This window comes from Manacus vitellinus, unplaced genomic scaffold (assembly GCF_001715985.3).
Source record: "Manacus vitellinus isolate BGI_N305 unplaced genomic scaffold, ASM171598v3 scaffold_39_pilon, whole genome shotgun sequence".
In the NCBI taxonomy this organism is placed as follows: Eukaryota; Metazoa; Chordata; class Aves; order Passeriformes; family Pipridae; genus Manacus; species Manacus vitellinus.
Window position 1 is genome coordinate 7,293,878 of NW_021940534.1, and position 15,360 is coordinate 7,309,237.

Genomic DNA, 15,360 nt, shown 5'->3' on the forward strand with positions numbered 1-15,360 from the left:
TGTGCCTGTCTGGCTACTAAATGGCTGCATAATTATCCCTCTGCCCCTTCCCGGAGCTGCACATAAAAAGTGCAATCCAAATTCCTGGGCAAACCATGCAGGGCCCTGGAGAGTGCTTCCCACCCCCCTTCAGGAATTGCACGTCATGCCTAAAGGATAATGTAGGATTAGGGCAAGGGGAAAACGAGTGGCTTAAACAGATCCCAACTGCAGCGAGGCTCAGCAAAATGTGCCCTTCTTCCCAGCCCTAGTTCTCTCTCTCTTTCTCTCTTTTTTTTTTTTAAATAAAATTTGTTATTATTGCAAGGGGAAGGAGGAAAGGGCCTCCAGATTGTGAAACGGGCAGAAGAGGAACAGTCTTAGTTCCCTGAAAGCCCCCGGCCCAGGCAACAGGGCTGCCCTGCCCACTGCCACATGGCAGCGTACATGGGAAACCCTTCCCTGCCTGTCCTCCCCCACCTCCTCCTCCTCTCCCGGAACACACAGGCACTAGTTATTAGGGATTAGGTGGAACAGATGCATGTAAGATGCTTACTGCCTTTTCCAGACACAAGGCCACTTTCCAATCAGCTCAGAGGAAACAGGGTAATTAGATGGAGTCGTGGTCAGGGAGCGGGGTGGAATTAGCCTGTTACTCAACCAGAGCCTGCAAGCCCACCTCTTTCTCCCCACACTCGCTCCTTTCCCCACCTCCGAATTCCTCTGCCCACTCTGTAATTTGGAAGCTTTTTTTTTTCTTTCCCTTTTCCAGGAGGCAGCTGATGCCGGCCGGCTGGATGCCAAGCAGGTCAGGCCTCTGCAGCTGAAACTGCCCGAGATTTTTAAGTGCAGAGATGAATCAGCTGTGTCCTTTAGAAAACGCATCCTCTCTCGGACATGCTGCTGGGATGTTGTGTCTCTCCACTGCCTCCCTGCGAGTGTGCTCAGAGCTGCTGGCTGATGACAGTGGGTGGTTTAATGACTTTGGGTTAACTCTGCCGCTTCCCCCTCATAAACCAGCTTTGTGTCCTGGTGAAGTTATTGCCCCTTAAGCTGATGATAGCAGTTGTAGATATATTAGTGGAGAAGGAGTGCTGGGCTTTGAAGGGAATGATGCCTTGCTTGTCATTTGACTGCCATTAAAACCATATTAAGACAGCTTTAGCGTGAGTGCCCTGCAGGCAGAAATTCTGAGTGGGACAGGCTGGTTTTCACTGTGTCCATCCCTACTCCCAAAAAAGCCTTGACTGTTGGGATTGCTGAAGTGCAACTGCTGCAGACTGGAGGCTGCTGTTCCTGGGCTGCCTTGTGACTGGTGGCTCTCTGGCAGAGCAGGAGATATTTCTTTTCCAACTTCTTTAAAAGTTCTTAGGTGTGCTTACACTTAAGTCCTTGTTCATCCCTGAGGAGATTTCACTGGGTAAAGTCCTGGAAATGTGGAGAGCTGTCCTGTCACTGCTATGACCAGGGCAGCTGTGACAAGGTAATGATTATCAGGCATTGGGAATGGTGATTAAGAAGCTGGCTATTGTATTTATTACCATCTCCTCCCACAAGCTCCTGTCTGGCTTGTTTGGCTTCTGAGGCCTGTCTGTACTGCTGTTTATTGGGAGAGCAATGCTCTTCTCCAAAATGTTTGGTTTTAAAACCATCAGAATGTCCCTGGGGTGTTTGAAAGGGGATATGCTCTGTCACAAAAGGCAGTGTTCCCTGTGGAAGGATTTTTTCCAAGTGACAGGTCAGTTGGGCAATAATCATGCAAACGAGGATCACCATTACAGATATAAGTGAGCAGAGAAGAGCTGTCCCCAGTTTTGAGGCAAAGAAAGCAGCTAGTGTCTGAACTTCCCCAAATGCAGGTGATGCTCCTCATTGGTGATACCCTTTTGCACATCCTGTAGATAATTTTCTGAGATTGACATTAACATCTCATAAGCATGCACAAGCACTGAATGTTGAAATCCACTTGAGAACTGGATGGAAAATTTCTGACTATGGTTTGCTGTCAGGAAATGCTGGTTCAGCAAGAGGAAAAAGATGTTAACTTGAACAGTAAAAAAAGGATCAGAAAGAGGCAGGAAAAATATGATACCACTGAAGATACGCTCCTGGGAGCTTTTTGAAGCAGTGAGGTTTATTTTTCAGTGCCCTGTTCTTATTGCTTATTGACATGTGGGATGGACGCAGCCAGAGCAGAGGCTGCACCATCTTTTTCCCTGCGGTTTTATTCAGTATATGGCAGGCAATGGCTTCTGCATACTCAGCACATCCTTACCAGTGCCTACCTGCAATAACAGAGGTGGTAACAGTGTGTGTGGATGGAGGGGGATGAACTCTTTCTGATGTCCCATCTTCCTTAAGGGAGAGCAAAGTGCCTCTGTGGAGCACGAAACTCCCCATGCTGGGATCTGTCTTGGAGCTGAATTGTCTCCTTCACTGACACCCTGCACTCCTGTCTATGTGGGTTAACTGATGACCTAGTAAAACCATTGGTTCCCCTTAGGTCTTGACATACTCCTCATTTATGTAGCTCCAGCTACTTAGGTTTGGTAACTCTAAAAATGGCATCCTTCCTGAGCATCCAAGTCAAAGGAGTACAAAATTAAATATGCTGGGCAGGAACAAGACATGGAAGAATAACCCTGTGTTGCATGAGGAAGTGTGTGTAATTTCGGTTACTGCTCTGCTTTTTTTTTTCTCTCTGCCAAGTACATGAGATTGCCAAGTAAACAGACAAAAATATATATGTTGAAGCAAAAAGCTAAGAAAAACATTATGCTAGTGCAGTTCTGGAAATAGCCAACCAAACAAATCCCCCCAGATACACAGCTTTGCTACCCAGGGTGGCTGTTTGGTTCAGGACCTCCCCAATTAACATTATAAACAGACCAAAGTGCTATACATGTTTTAGAGTAAATTGCCTAAATAGATTATTACTGTTGGATAGCAATTAAAATGATTGAGTAGTCTAATCTATGTCCTGGTGTAGTGCCAGATATCAGAGCTCTGATTTATGCATTTCTCCCTCCTCCCCATGCTGTTTCTGAAATGGAACAGTGGGGGAAGCCTGGCAACTCATGGGACAGGACTTCTCTCAGCAGTATCAGGCCACTTGTTTCTTGAATTCCCCTCCATGAAGTGGGATGGGGAAAGGAGAAGGGACTTGGCACTTCCCATCCCTGCTGATGATTGGGGCCAGCCAGGCTTGCATTGGACTGCAGGTGAATGCACTGGGCCAGATGCTCAGGCCAAAACCCATGGCTGCTTGTTTGTAGGAAAGAAAGGTAGAAGATTCCTGAGTTGTTTTTTGTTTGTTTTTTTTTTTTTTTGATATTTTTGTTACAGTGAAGTTCCTGTCTCAGAAGTGATGCTTCTATTTTATTCTCCTTTTTCAGAACTGCCCCCTAATGCAGAGGATACAAGAGGGGAGCATCATTTTATCATAACACGGATGCGTCCTTTGCAACTGTGACTTTCCTTGGCTGGCATGTGGGATGCTGTGATCAACCTGCTGTGTTTTCTGTCTTTCTCTGGGACAGCTGAAGTGAGTACTGCAGTGCTGACATTTGACAGATAGCTTCGTGATGGATGAACTGGCAGAACCAACATATTTTACGGAGGTTAATAAGAGTTTTGTAGCTGTTATTTATTGCCAGGACGGGGACTGCCTACGTATGTCCCTATCTCTTATTGCAGCAGTAACGCTTTTCTTGAAAACCAGCTCATCTACTTCCCCCAGGCACTAGTTTTCTCTTCTCCTCTTTACAGTCTCTCCAGGCCGTGCTGCCCATTTAGCATTTCCCTGAACTACAGAGGAAAGACTGAGTGTCTGGGAATGTGTGCACAAATCAAATGACCTGAAACAGCCTGCACTTTTTTTCCCCGTTATTGGATCACTCAGGTGTTCTTGCTTTGATTCTCCCTCTGTGTTACCTGTCAGGGCATTTGTAGCTGAAAGCATGTTGGGACAGGGGCAGTTCAACACAAGCATGTACAGCACAGAGGAGCTGTATGACCTGCTTACAGGCTCCATGCGCTGCTGCTCTAATGACAATGGTGATTTTTCATGTGTATTATTGAAAGAAGGAAGTAACTATTTGCAGTGAGCCACGTACTAATCAGGAGCTGGATTTCTGGATACCTTTAGCCTGTTTGTTTTCCCCTCTGACTGACTTGCCTCTAAGTGGGACACTTTGCAGCCTGGAGCCTATGTCAGCCCTGCAGGGTCTGGCATTTGTCAGTCACTGAGAAGATGGGAACTCAAGTGAGAGTTTTTCCCAGTTGCCAAACGGTGTTCATATTTAGGAAGGCTTTTTGTCCCAACCTCAGAGGAGCTGTCAGTATTCTGGCTGCTGGGCAGTGCTCCTGCCAGCCCAGAGGCAAAAGAGGAGAGACAGGGTTGTCCAAGTCTCTGGCTAGATAATGCCTGGATTTCACCTGCAGCATGTGATTCAGCTGTTTAGCAGCTTGTGAATGCAAAGGCTGTTGAAAACCAAAGGGGCATGGGAGAAGAGGAAAAGACATTTTATTTCTCATCTCCTCTCCTCTGCCTGTTTTTCTCATGTTGCTGTTCTCCTCCTTCCTCGCTCCTCAGCTATTTGGCAGAATCGTTGCCATTGCAAATGTACGTGACTAATCTGTTACTTGAGGAACGGGGAGGCAGATTCACAGGCACGAATGACCCAGGCTGTTCGGGAGCTGATGGGATCCTCTGCTGGGAAAAGCGTTGGGTTTTTTTCATTTTTTTTTCCAGAGGGCTGCTCCTTTTGTTAAATGATGGGAGAGAGATACCCATCTGAGTATTAGATGTGATGGATAGGGTCTCTGTTAAAGAGGTGGCCATCCTCTTCTCAGCCTCAGAGGCAGATGTGCTGCACCGAGACGGCGTGTCCCCCTCCCCCCCCCACGGTGGCACGGTGCCATTAGCCACAGCGTGCTCGCTCGAATGCAGAGGCTCTGGAAGGTCTGGGTGTGAGAATAGGGCAGATCCTTACTCGTCCATCTCCTAACCAGCTCAGACAGTGACTCGAGGCCGTGGCACTGGAATGCTCTAACCTGAATACAGCCAGGCATTGTCCCTTCAAGCCTGGTCCTTGCCTCCCTCCACTGCTTTGCCTTGCTCTGTTTCAGCTGTGCATCCTTGAGTGCTCTAGGGGCTCCAGGCCAGAAGGCTCTCTGCCCCGCTGGGCTGATCCTGAAGAGAAGGGGTGATGTGCCAGGAGGTCTGGGAGGCAAATGTCATTTCATCACTGCTCTCCTGGGAGAGGTAGAGGGATCCAGCATGGGAACAACGGGCGTAGGGGGGCAGGGCTTAATAAGGAGTAATGGGATAAATTAAAGCAGGGGAAATGTAGGCCAAGTACTGGGGGAAAACATATGTTTAAATCTTGGCAAGCCAAGAATTATTTGTTAAAAAAAAAAAAGTAAATTCCAAAGAATGACTAAATTATTGGATACAGTTCCTAACTAGGTACCTAGAAAATGTGTTGAATCAGGTTGTTGTAGTGAATTACTAGCCCAGCTCTGGAAAATATACCCTAGGGAGCACCAGCTTTCCTGGTTTTCCACTGATCATAATGCCAAGGTGAAATCTCCTGAGGCAAAGGGACATTAACTAACTTACAGTGCCATCTAGCCCCATCTAAGACATAAGACGTTTATGAGTGGTTGCTAATTTTGTTCCTGTAACCAGGAGGCTGAGTCACTTCAGCTCAAACCCACCTCCTGGGTCATGTGCTTGTGGATGTAAGTGTATCTTGGAGTACATCCGTACATGCACTGGGATGTATTTTTAAAAACCATGAGCCATAAATGTAAATGCCTGACTGGGAGCCATCCCAGCTGGACAAATCCTATGTGTTTTCTGGCCACTTGATGTGGGAAGGACAGCTCAGTGTTGCTTAGGTCTGTCTGACACTTCCCATTGATAAGACCTTACTTTGATAGCTTAGAGATTTGCCAGCCTGCAACTGTTTGAGCTGAGAGTCTTGGGTGCTGGGTGCTTGCTGCAGGCTATTTGTAGGGAGTTCTCCTCAGAGCAGTGTTTGTGCAGCTCCTGAGCAGTAGATGGACCAATGTATGGGTTTGCTCTTTCTGGGGGGAAAACAAAGGCAAATATGAAAGCAATAGTGCTGCTGCTACTGTTAATTTTGTGAAACTCAGTGGGTGCAGAGGGTGGTGGCTCCACCTCCTGCTGCCCACACTGTGCTGTGACTGCATCCCTGAACCTTTCACTGCCCCCACTGCAGACACATACTCCTCTGAGAGATGGGGACTTGGGGTGAGCTCTGATGATCCATGAAAGGCCACAGTGTGGAGAAAGATGCCTTGGGATCCCTGGAGCAAGGGTTCAAAGCCCCCAGAAGCCTGTGAGAGTCCTGAAATTGCTGTGTTAGCTCTTTGGGCATCTGCTTTTTGCCCACGTGTGCTCCAGAGGGATTCAGGGTGTGCTGCTGGGGCCCATGGATTTGGTGCAATATTTTAGTTTTGAGTCTGCTAAACTGGTGTCAGCCTTTCTTTTCTGCTTGCAAAAGACTAATGCAGGGAAGCTGGCCAGACTGCTAAAGGTAGCAAAGTAACCTTTTTTTGTGGAGGGAAACACCCATTATCCTAACTGGGCTTGGATTACCAGAGTGTAGTTTCGCACTTTCTCCTTTATGTTTCTTTTTTTTTTTAACTCGTGTGCTTGCAGTAGTGTCCGTAGCCAGACATATGCTCATGGCCTGGAATGAAGTCGACTGCAATTACATCCTAAGGGAGTCACTCAACAGGGGTTTTGTGAAGGCAGGACGCAGGCTCTGGTTGGAGCCTGTTGCTGCTGCACATGTGCTTTTAGACCTCCAACTGCACTCACTCTGCCTTCAACTTTGTGGGAACAAGGAGCAGAAGGCTCAGAAATACAGCCAGTCTGGTGCACATCTGGAGGCAGTAATTGGAGGGAAAGTGTGCGCCTTCTGTTTTCGATCAAATGAGGTGTTTTCTTGCAGTAGTGATTTTAGTGCATCAGCACCAAAATTCTGCCTTTAAATGCACTTGCTCCCCTTTCCCCAGTGCTCTGTGCTGGTCCAAACCTTCTCCAAGCATAAAGGTGCTTGGAGCTGGGTTGCAGGGTCAGGTCTCTCTCCCATAAGGCTCCTTGTGCCTTACTTCCTTTATCTCCAAGAGCAGCAAGAAGCACATGCTGTGGCAACGTAATCATTTAATCCGGGCTGGTGAAACCTGTTCTCCAGATGAACAACTGACAGATCGTTTGCTCTGTAGCTCTGCATATGAATGCAATGTTTGTTGGGGTGGTTGGATGTTGGTGCCAGCTTTCCACTCCTGTTTCCAGCAAAGCCAAAGAGCAGCCTGACCATGCATCTGCTTCCAGCTCCTTCCTCTGCTCCCTGCAACATGCTTGCTGCAGCTACATTATTCCCGGGGCTGTCCCTCCTTGGCTGCTGGCTGGTGTTATGGATCTAGTAGGTGCGCAGCTACCTGGCAGGTGAACGCAGCCCCTGGAGGAGCACAGCAGGCTTGGGGCACTTGGGATAGGAATGTGTTTGCCTGGGGAGACTGGTGATACCTGAAAGGGTGCAGCCAAAACTAACAAAGGTGTGTTCAGAGATAGATACAGTTTGATCTTTAGCCCCTGATACAAACCTTACCTTGGCTGGGGAGGCTGCTCTGCCAAGCCTACTTGTAATGGTGTAACAGCCTGGTGGATTGCTGGTGATATGGGTTCCAGGAGTGGATTGGAGTGGGGATGTGTGCTGCTGCCTCCCTCGTAACTGCTGTGAGTTAACAGGGACAGGAGAGAGGTGCATCCCCTGTTTTAGGCCTCTGGAGTCGTCAGGTCTGTAAGGAGCTGGTGTGTGTGTTATCACAGAATTATTTGTGTTTGAAGGGATCTTAAAGATCATCTAGTTACAACCCCCCTGACATGGGCAGGGACTCCTTCCACTAGACCAGGTTTCTCAAAGCCCCATTCAACCTGGCCTTTAACACTTCCAGGAATGGGGCATCCACAGCTTGTCTGGGCAACCTGTTTCAGTGCCTCACCACCCTCACAGCAAAGAATTTCTTCCTAATATCTAATCTAAACTTACTCTCAGTTTAAAGCCATTACCCCTTGTCCCATCACTACACGCCCTTGTCAAAAGAGCAGAGCCAGTGTTTCATTGCATTGTGCAAATGTGTGTGCTCATGTAAGGTTTCTGAGTGCCAAGCACTGAAAGTCTGTCCTCTCCTAAGTACTGAAGGTACTCCTGGTGGGCAGCCTATCCTGCTCTGCTGTGGGAGGCTGCTAGCCCTTGTTTGCACCTTCCCTGGTTTCAGGTTCCATCTCTCTTCCATATTTTGTATTGTGAGCAAGAGCTGGCAATCTCACAGCCCAGCTGATGGCACGGTGGCTGCACAATGCCTGGGAGAGCACTATGGTGTACATTGGTGGTGGCCACTGCTCTGAGAAACACCATTAGAAAATTACAAGGTGAATATGCAATGATTTTTGCAGCCGTATTCTTTATTTTTGTCTTAAGGAGCAAGCTGAGGGCTTGTGGCCAGCTTGTGCCCCTTGAATCTGCTTGCGTTGCCTCTGAGGATGGAGACCTGAAAGAAGCCACTTGCATTCAGATTCAACTCCAGACTTCTTTAAAATGCCTTTTTTAAGAAGAGCACGTGTTAAATATTTTTGGGCCCAGCACTGTGAGGTTGGCTCAGCCTCCAGAAACACTTTCCAAAGCTTGTCGTCCAGAATAGTGTGCTCTAAAAATGCACTGCACCCCCCTGCACTAGTTGGTCCGATCTACTGTGGCTGTACAACAGGGTTTTTCTTTCAGCTGGGAGGAAATCCATATTAAGATCTGTATTTGTTGCACATTGCAACAGCTTCTTTTTCTTTCTTGCTCCCTCTTATGCACCTCCAGTGCCTAGCTCTGTGCTAGATGAAAGCCTGTGAGGCATTCAGGGAGTGCAGGTCTGGGCCATGTATCACCCTGTCACCAGGGCCGAGCTGGGAGAGGCCAGTACATGTGCACAGCTCAGAGCAATGAGTGCTCGGGTGGGGGAAAAGGGAAGTTTGAAACTATCACTGGTATTTTATCTTCAGCTTAGTGTGGCTCAGGTTTGTCAGCAAGACACCATGGTCCTGAAATTTCAATCCTGAGATGAAGCTGGGAAGAACATCCTAGAGCTCCTGGATTGCTATCTAGGGCTTTGGAGACAGCTTCAGTCAAAGCTTCCTTCTTCCTGAAAAGAGAAAGATGTCAGTGTGATGTTTTCATTTGTTATGTGAAGTCCGCTAAGACCTATTCAACCCCCTACCTCTGTATCATTTTTTTTGGCAGGCATTAACTAATAAGGAAGGGAGTAAATCTTTCTTGAAGTTATTTTTCTTCTGCTCCTGTGTCCCCTCTGAAGCTCCCCATGGCAGGTACTACAGAGGTGAAAACCAGTGTTCCTACAGAGACAGATTAGCAGCGCACAAAATGATCTCTCTCCCCCTTGTGCATCTCAGAGCCCAGAAACTCCCCCATCCCTCCAGCCTTGCAGCACAGCTGTCCCAAACCCCAGACAGCAGGGATGGATAACTGCAGGCTGCTCCCTGCATTGTAGCCCAGGCGATGGAGAAGATAATGGCAAGGATTTCTTGGTACAAGTACGAGCATGAATCCTCTGAAGAAATATTAAGTCTAGTTGCAGTGGAAAAAAAAAGAAAAGTAAAGTAAGTGCACGCACATACACACACACAACCTTGATTTCCTATAACGTTGGAGGGTTTGGTTGTGTCTGACTTTTCTTCTCAGCTGCTGGTACTCGGACTCCTCCCAACATGGCTCCACCACTGGAGCAACAGCTGGCGTGTTGAGGTGCACTGCACAGCTGCCAGCTCTCCTCGCTTCAGATCAAGCCTTGCACTGTGATACTGGGGGATTTCCTTGAGGCCCTTGTGCCTCTCTGCCAGAGTGCTGGGATCGTGTGAGAACCTTGGCTTTTGGCGGAAAAAAAAGGGGTGGGGGAGGGGGAAGCTAATTAAGGAAAAAGCTTTCTAGTAGTCATGATTGTGTAGGGCAACTTACAAATAGGAAATGACTGTGCACTATGGTACAATAATAATCTTTTTGCCCCTAGCACGGCTGTATGAACTGTTCAGATGATATGCCAGAGTGGGGGGAGGAAATGGAGCCCTGCTCGATGCTGCAGGCCTTTTACCACTGCAAAAGAAAGAGTGAAAAATTATTTTATCACTTTGGATGCTAAATCCTGACAGGCGGTGGCTTTAGCTATGAGGAAAGACGTGGTTGGTGCTTCCTACTCCTGGTTGCTCCCTTTTACCAAGGTTTACCTCAACAGTGGTAGCCCAATGAAGGGTGTGAAGGTCCATCACAGATTAACTCCTAAGCCTTAGGATGTTTTGCTAAATGAGGTGCTAGACAAGTCTGTGGAAATCTTGTTCTTGAATAATTATTTCTTTTAAATGTTAGGCCCTGCCTGTAAAGATGAAGTGTTTCCTGGCCTTGCTTTTCAGTACTGCTGCTATTCTTTCCATCCTCTATCTTTATTGCTTCCACAGTGGATACAGAGATGTGAGCTTTCAATACCTGCAAGTTTCCATATGATCTGTTGGCAGCGCTCTGCATGAAAGGGACCATGAGAAGCTGGAGGTGCTACAGGTAAGCATCCAAATGGTAATCCTTGCTTCCCCAGTGAGGCTGTGCATTTTGTATGGTTAGGACAGCACAAAGAGGGCTCATGAGTGACAGAGCAAAAAATCAGTGATTGCTATTTGGCAGGATGTACTTAAAACTTTGTCAAGCTAGGCAAGTATCTCCATTGTGGTCTCTGACTCACGGTTCAAATATGCTGGGAACATTTGAGGGGGCTGGGTCAGTTCTTTAAGCAGTGGGAAAAACAAGGCTTTAGTGCACCACGGGTCTGTCCTCTACTGTTCTGCTTTGAGGAAACTGGTGTGGCTGGTGGTGGGGAGAGGGAGGTGTTGTGAAACCACACACGCACACACGCACATGTGATTTTGATCCCTCCTTAAAGTGTTTCAGACTCATTTGACTGCTGTGGCTGAGCTGAACTGCTTCTGACTTGTCCTCCTTAAGGTGAATGGAGGACAAGGCTGTGCACTGTGGCTGGTGACAGCTCAGTCTCCACCTCTGCTGCAGCAACCTGCCTGCGGTATGCAATGCAGAAGAGTTCATGGAGGAGCTCACCAGCCCCTTCCAGCTATTCAATACCACTCTGTGGGCACAAGAGTGTCACAAACTGGCCAGTTAAACCAGGTTTGCAGCTCTGGTGTGTGGTCATTATGGTAGCAAAAAGCGGCCGGGCTTCTGGTGAATCAGGCTATGAGGGTAGGGAGGCTTGCTGGCAGCTCGGCTCTCCCGCTTTCTTCCACTGCTGCAGATAAAGCTGTGCAACCTCCCAGGGAGAGGGTGCTTTTATGCCTTTACCAGAGGTGCTTTTGGTTGATATGGTGAGTTCCTGCACATGGAGGAGAAGGCAGATATAGCCAGACATCCTCTCCCAGATCCTGTTGCATGGGTGAGAGTGGCTGCTGGCATTGGGGTTGCTCCTTCATGGCCCTCTGGCTGAAGGCAACGACCCATTTGGGGATGCTTCCCGGAAAATACAATTGCGAAGTGGGCCCATGCTTTTAGTCTGTGGTTTTGCACCTTCTGCTCCTGGGAGGGGCTGAAGTGAAAAGCGGGAAATGGTGCTGGAGAAGTATGGCCAAAAATGAGCAAAAAAGAGGTCCGGCTGTGCTCAGCTCAGAGCCCGGCTTCCTGTGTGTTCCTCCCTGCTATGATTCTGACCAGAAATTCCATTTTTGACCTGAAAAATCTTCCAGATGAAAATTAAATTATAAAAGTGATGTATTCCCACAAGAAACTTTGGTGTCAGCAAATAAGCATTTTTTTAAATGAAAAACTGTTTTATTCACACACACAAAAAACTGGCTCCCATTGATTCCATGCTAGAGCATTACCCTGGTAAAATCTCCGTTATTTTGTTTAATAAAAAATGATTATATTTTGCAATTAGCATCCATTAGGCATACAAGTTACAGTCCTTGCAGTCCTACTGAATGGGACACAGTTTGTTGGTGAGTTATTAAACCTATGATATATCTGTGATTTATAAAAGGTTACTGGCAGTGAAGAAGTGGTATGGATGAATTGTGGGAGTGTTAACACAGATAACAAGATTTTCTTTCTTTTTGTACAAAAGATTGCCTGCTTTCTGCACAGCAGAAGTGCAAGCATTTTCCTCCAGACAAAGTGACTTGTAACACGGACTCTGTAAATATTTTCCGTATGCAAAGGTCTTTGCTCATGGTTGTTATTGGTTCCATATTTACTTGGGATCTTTACATGCAGAGGATGGCTTTTGGCTTGTGAAGAGAAACTTCTCTGAGGCTGGATGATTTCCCCTCACACAATGAGTCTCTTCAGGATTGCATGTAATGCACAGAAAGGCTGCTAGGGGCAAGGTGCTTTTCTCCATTACAGAAAACTTTGCAAGCTCATTAATAAAGGCCAAATAAAATAAAGCTTGGAAAGTCAACATGTTCAGGAATATATGCTGTGCTGGGAAAGAAGTGGAGAGTAGGTGTGTATTTATGTGAACAAAAGAAGTCCAAAATGTAAACCATAATATATGTGTTAGCTCATTAATGCATCTCATGCTGACTAATTCCAGGGGTGTTCCTGCTGCCCAGCAGCAAAAGTGCAAATAAGTGGACAGCTGTGATTTAGTGCCAAATATTTAAACGCATCGTGACAAGTCAGGCCACCCACACTCTTAAGTAAATAGAACTTCTGGAGAGTCATTTCAAACTGGGCTGAAGTGCAGAGCAGCCACTTTCATGTGCATCTCAGCCGCATGGCCTGCAAGTATTTGGGGCCAAACTTTGCCTTCTGTTACGCCCTGGGAGCCCCCATTCACTCCACGGAGTTTGCACTGTGTAGAAGAGGGCAGAGCTGACTCTTGATGCTTATCTGACTTTTTCTAGCTCAGTAAGTACAATTTCACATGTAAATGTGAATGTGGAACAGATCTGGACTCGATTAGCTCCTGAATCCTTGACAAAAAGCCATAATTGTTTATCCAGATGATGCTTCTTTGTCTCTCTTTTATTTTCTCTACACTTTAAACCCAAGGTTTTAATGGGTTTGTAAAGTAAATACATGAGTGTAGATGACAGTGGTATCAAAGGTGTGAAGAAAGCCCTTTCCTTCTCCTCAGCAGGACTGGGTGTACATTTCAGTTGTGCTCTTCAGAGCCTTGGGCAGGGGTGGCTGCAGATCTGAGGGTAGGAGGGAGGGTATTTCCAAGACAATACTTAGCCTGGGGCTCCCATTACAGATGTGAAAGACCTGTGATATGTACCTTTTTTTTTTCCTGGTAGGCAGTGAAATCTATGCTAGTGGCAATATCTGGGGCACAGGATTGTCGGGGGAGGGAAAAACAAGGGAATATGAAAAAAAATTGTATCTATCAGGGTAATCTAGTTTAGGAACACAAGTAGTAAAACATTTTAATCACAGTCATACGGCTGTGTCAGTGCAGGGCAGAATTAAGGCTATTTGTATGCCTTGGTTGCATACTGCCACACTTCAACAAGTTTGAATTTATTTTAAGCATAACTTTAACTCTGAATTCCCTGGTTTTGTAATGCCTGGTCTGGAAATAAGTGCAAACTCTTTGTATTGTACTTTACTCTTAAAATAGGCTTTCCACTTTAGCTCCGTTTCTTTTGGCTTGGCAAGAGCATGGGCTGTCATTTCCTGCCCTCCTGGGTTTGCTGTTTAAATGGAGAAGGCGGTGTTTCTGAATAAAGGAACACAAAAGTAAAAGCTGGGATGGGAGATGGATGGCACATGCAACAGGCACTCCCAGGGCTGCTGTGTGTACAGCCCAGTTATTGCTTTAACTGCCCATGCCTGACTATCTCCTGCATGAATATGTGGCTACCTTTGGCACTGAGATACTATCCTTGGAGGTAGAAGAAGCTCACAGGGGATCAGAATTTGAAATTCAGTTTCATGCTGTGGAAGTGACGTTGTGATGTAAGCTCCCAGTAAGGCCACTGGAATTGGTGGGATGATGCTCAGGTCACACTACGTCACCTGTGGTCTTGGCTCACAGCTCTGAGGCTTCATGCTGTAGCTCTCCATGTGCCATGACAGAGAGGCTCCACCTGGCTGGTCACAGCTGGCCAAGCGACATGGCCAGGAATGGGGCACAGAGATAGTCCCCTGCAAGTGAAATTACTCTGCCTCCCCACAGGGGAAATCACCTCCTGTGACAAAAGAGGGCTGGTGGCTCAGTGAGCCCTGGGGATGGAGTCAGCGCCCTGGCTGTTTTTAACATGAGTTCCTTTGGACAAGACTTCTTCTTGATAGGAGGGAAATGGCATCATTCCTGAAGCTTCTCTGCCTTGGCTTCTGCGTGCAGCCGTTACCTCCTCCCCCCAGTCCCGATTGTTCTGATGGGCTTCTTGCTTTGCTACACATCCGGAGACACAGTGCCTGTCTCCCCTCTTTCCCTTGGTCTCCTGTGGAAAGCTACCTCACTCTCTCATTTCCCTCCCAATGTACCCATGCCCTATCCCCTGACTAAAGCAGAATTTCCCTCTTTTTTGGCAGCTGGCCTTCCCAGGGGCCCAGACTAACAGAAGCCTGAGCCCTAGCTGCCTGTGCCTTGGCCAGAGCAGAGCAACTATTCTCTGAGAGATAATGTTGCCTTAAAGGAGAAGGGATTATTTATTTCCCCATCTATTTTCCCACCATGCTTATCTGTTTTTTTCTCAGCTCCCATGGGGAGAGTGATGCTTGTGCCTGGAATCTGCTACCACCCAGTTACCTACGGGGAGTTCCCCTCTTCCTGCACAGTATTCCTGGTTGTGGAGTTTGTCTTTGAGGCAGGCTTCCCATAATTAGTCCTAGCCTTGCTCTTGACTTTTAGTGAGCTCTGGATAAGGCCTCTCCAGGACTTGCAGCTCTCCTCCAGCTCGGTCCTTGCAAGCCAAGTGATGAGGCTTCCAGGGCTTCTCCCGCGGGATGGTTCCAGTGCATGCATCTCACTGTCAGGAAGCTTTTCCTGACGCTCAGCCTAAATTTTCCCCTTTTCAAATGTCATCCTGGCACTCCTACTTAGCATGCACTTTCTGTGTGTCTCACTCTCACCAGGCAGGCTGTGCTTTTCTCTCTCGCTGCCTGGGCTGTTTCTGGTGCTTGCTGGCTGTCACCCACTTTTCTCACACCCGCCTCAGTTTAGCCAGTCCAAGCACATTATCTTACAGCTCATTCCCTTTATAAATCAAACCTTCCAGGCTTTTTCTTTTTCTTTTTCTTTTTCTTTTTCTTTTTCTTTTTCTTTTTCTTTTTC

The 15,360-nt window shown here is 47.2% G+C and overlaps 1 long non-coding RNA gene across 2 annotated transcripts in view; it reads left to right on the plus strand.

Moving 5' to 3' along the window:
• LOC108640613 overlaps window positions 1–15,360 on the plus strand; it is a 31,855-nt gene that overhangs the window by 7,652 nt on the left and 8,843 nt on the right. For both annotated transcript variants that reach the window (XR_003915992.1, XR_003915991.1), the window contains 2 exons: window positions 3,375–3,523; window positions 10,532–10,631. This is a non-coding gene — a long non-coding RNA (uncharacterized LOC108640613). The remainder of the gene's footprint in view (window positions 1–3,374; window positions 3,524–10,531; window positions 10,632–15,360) is intronic.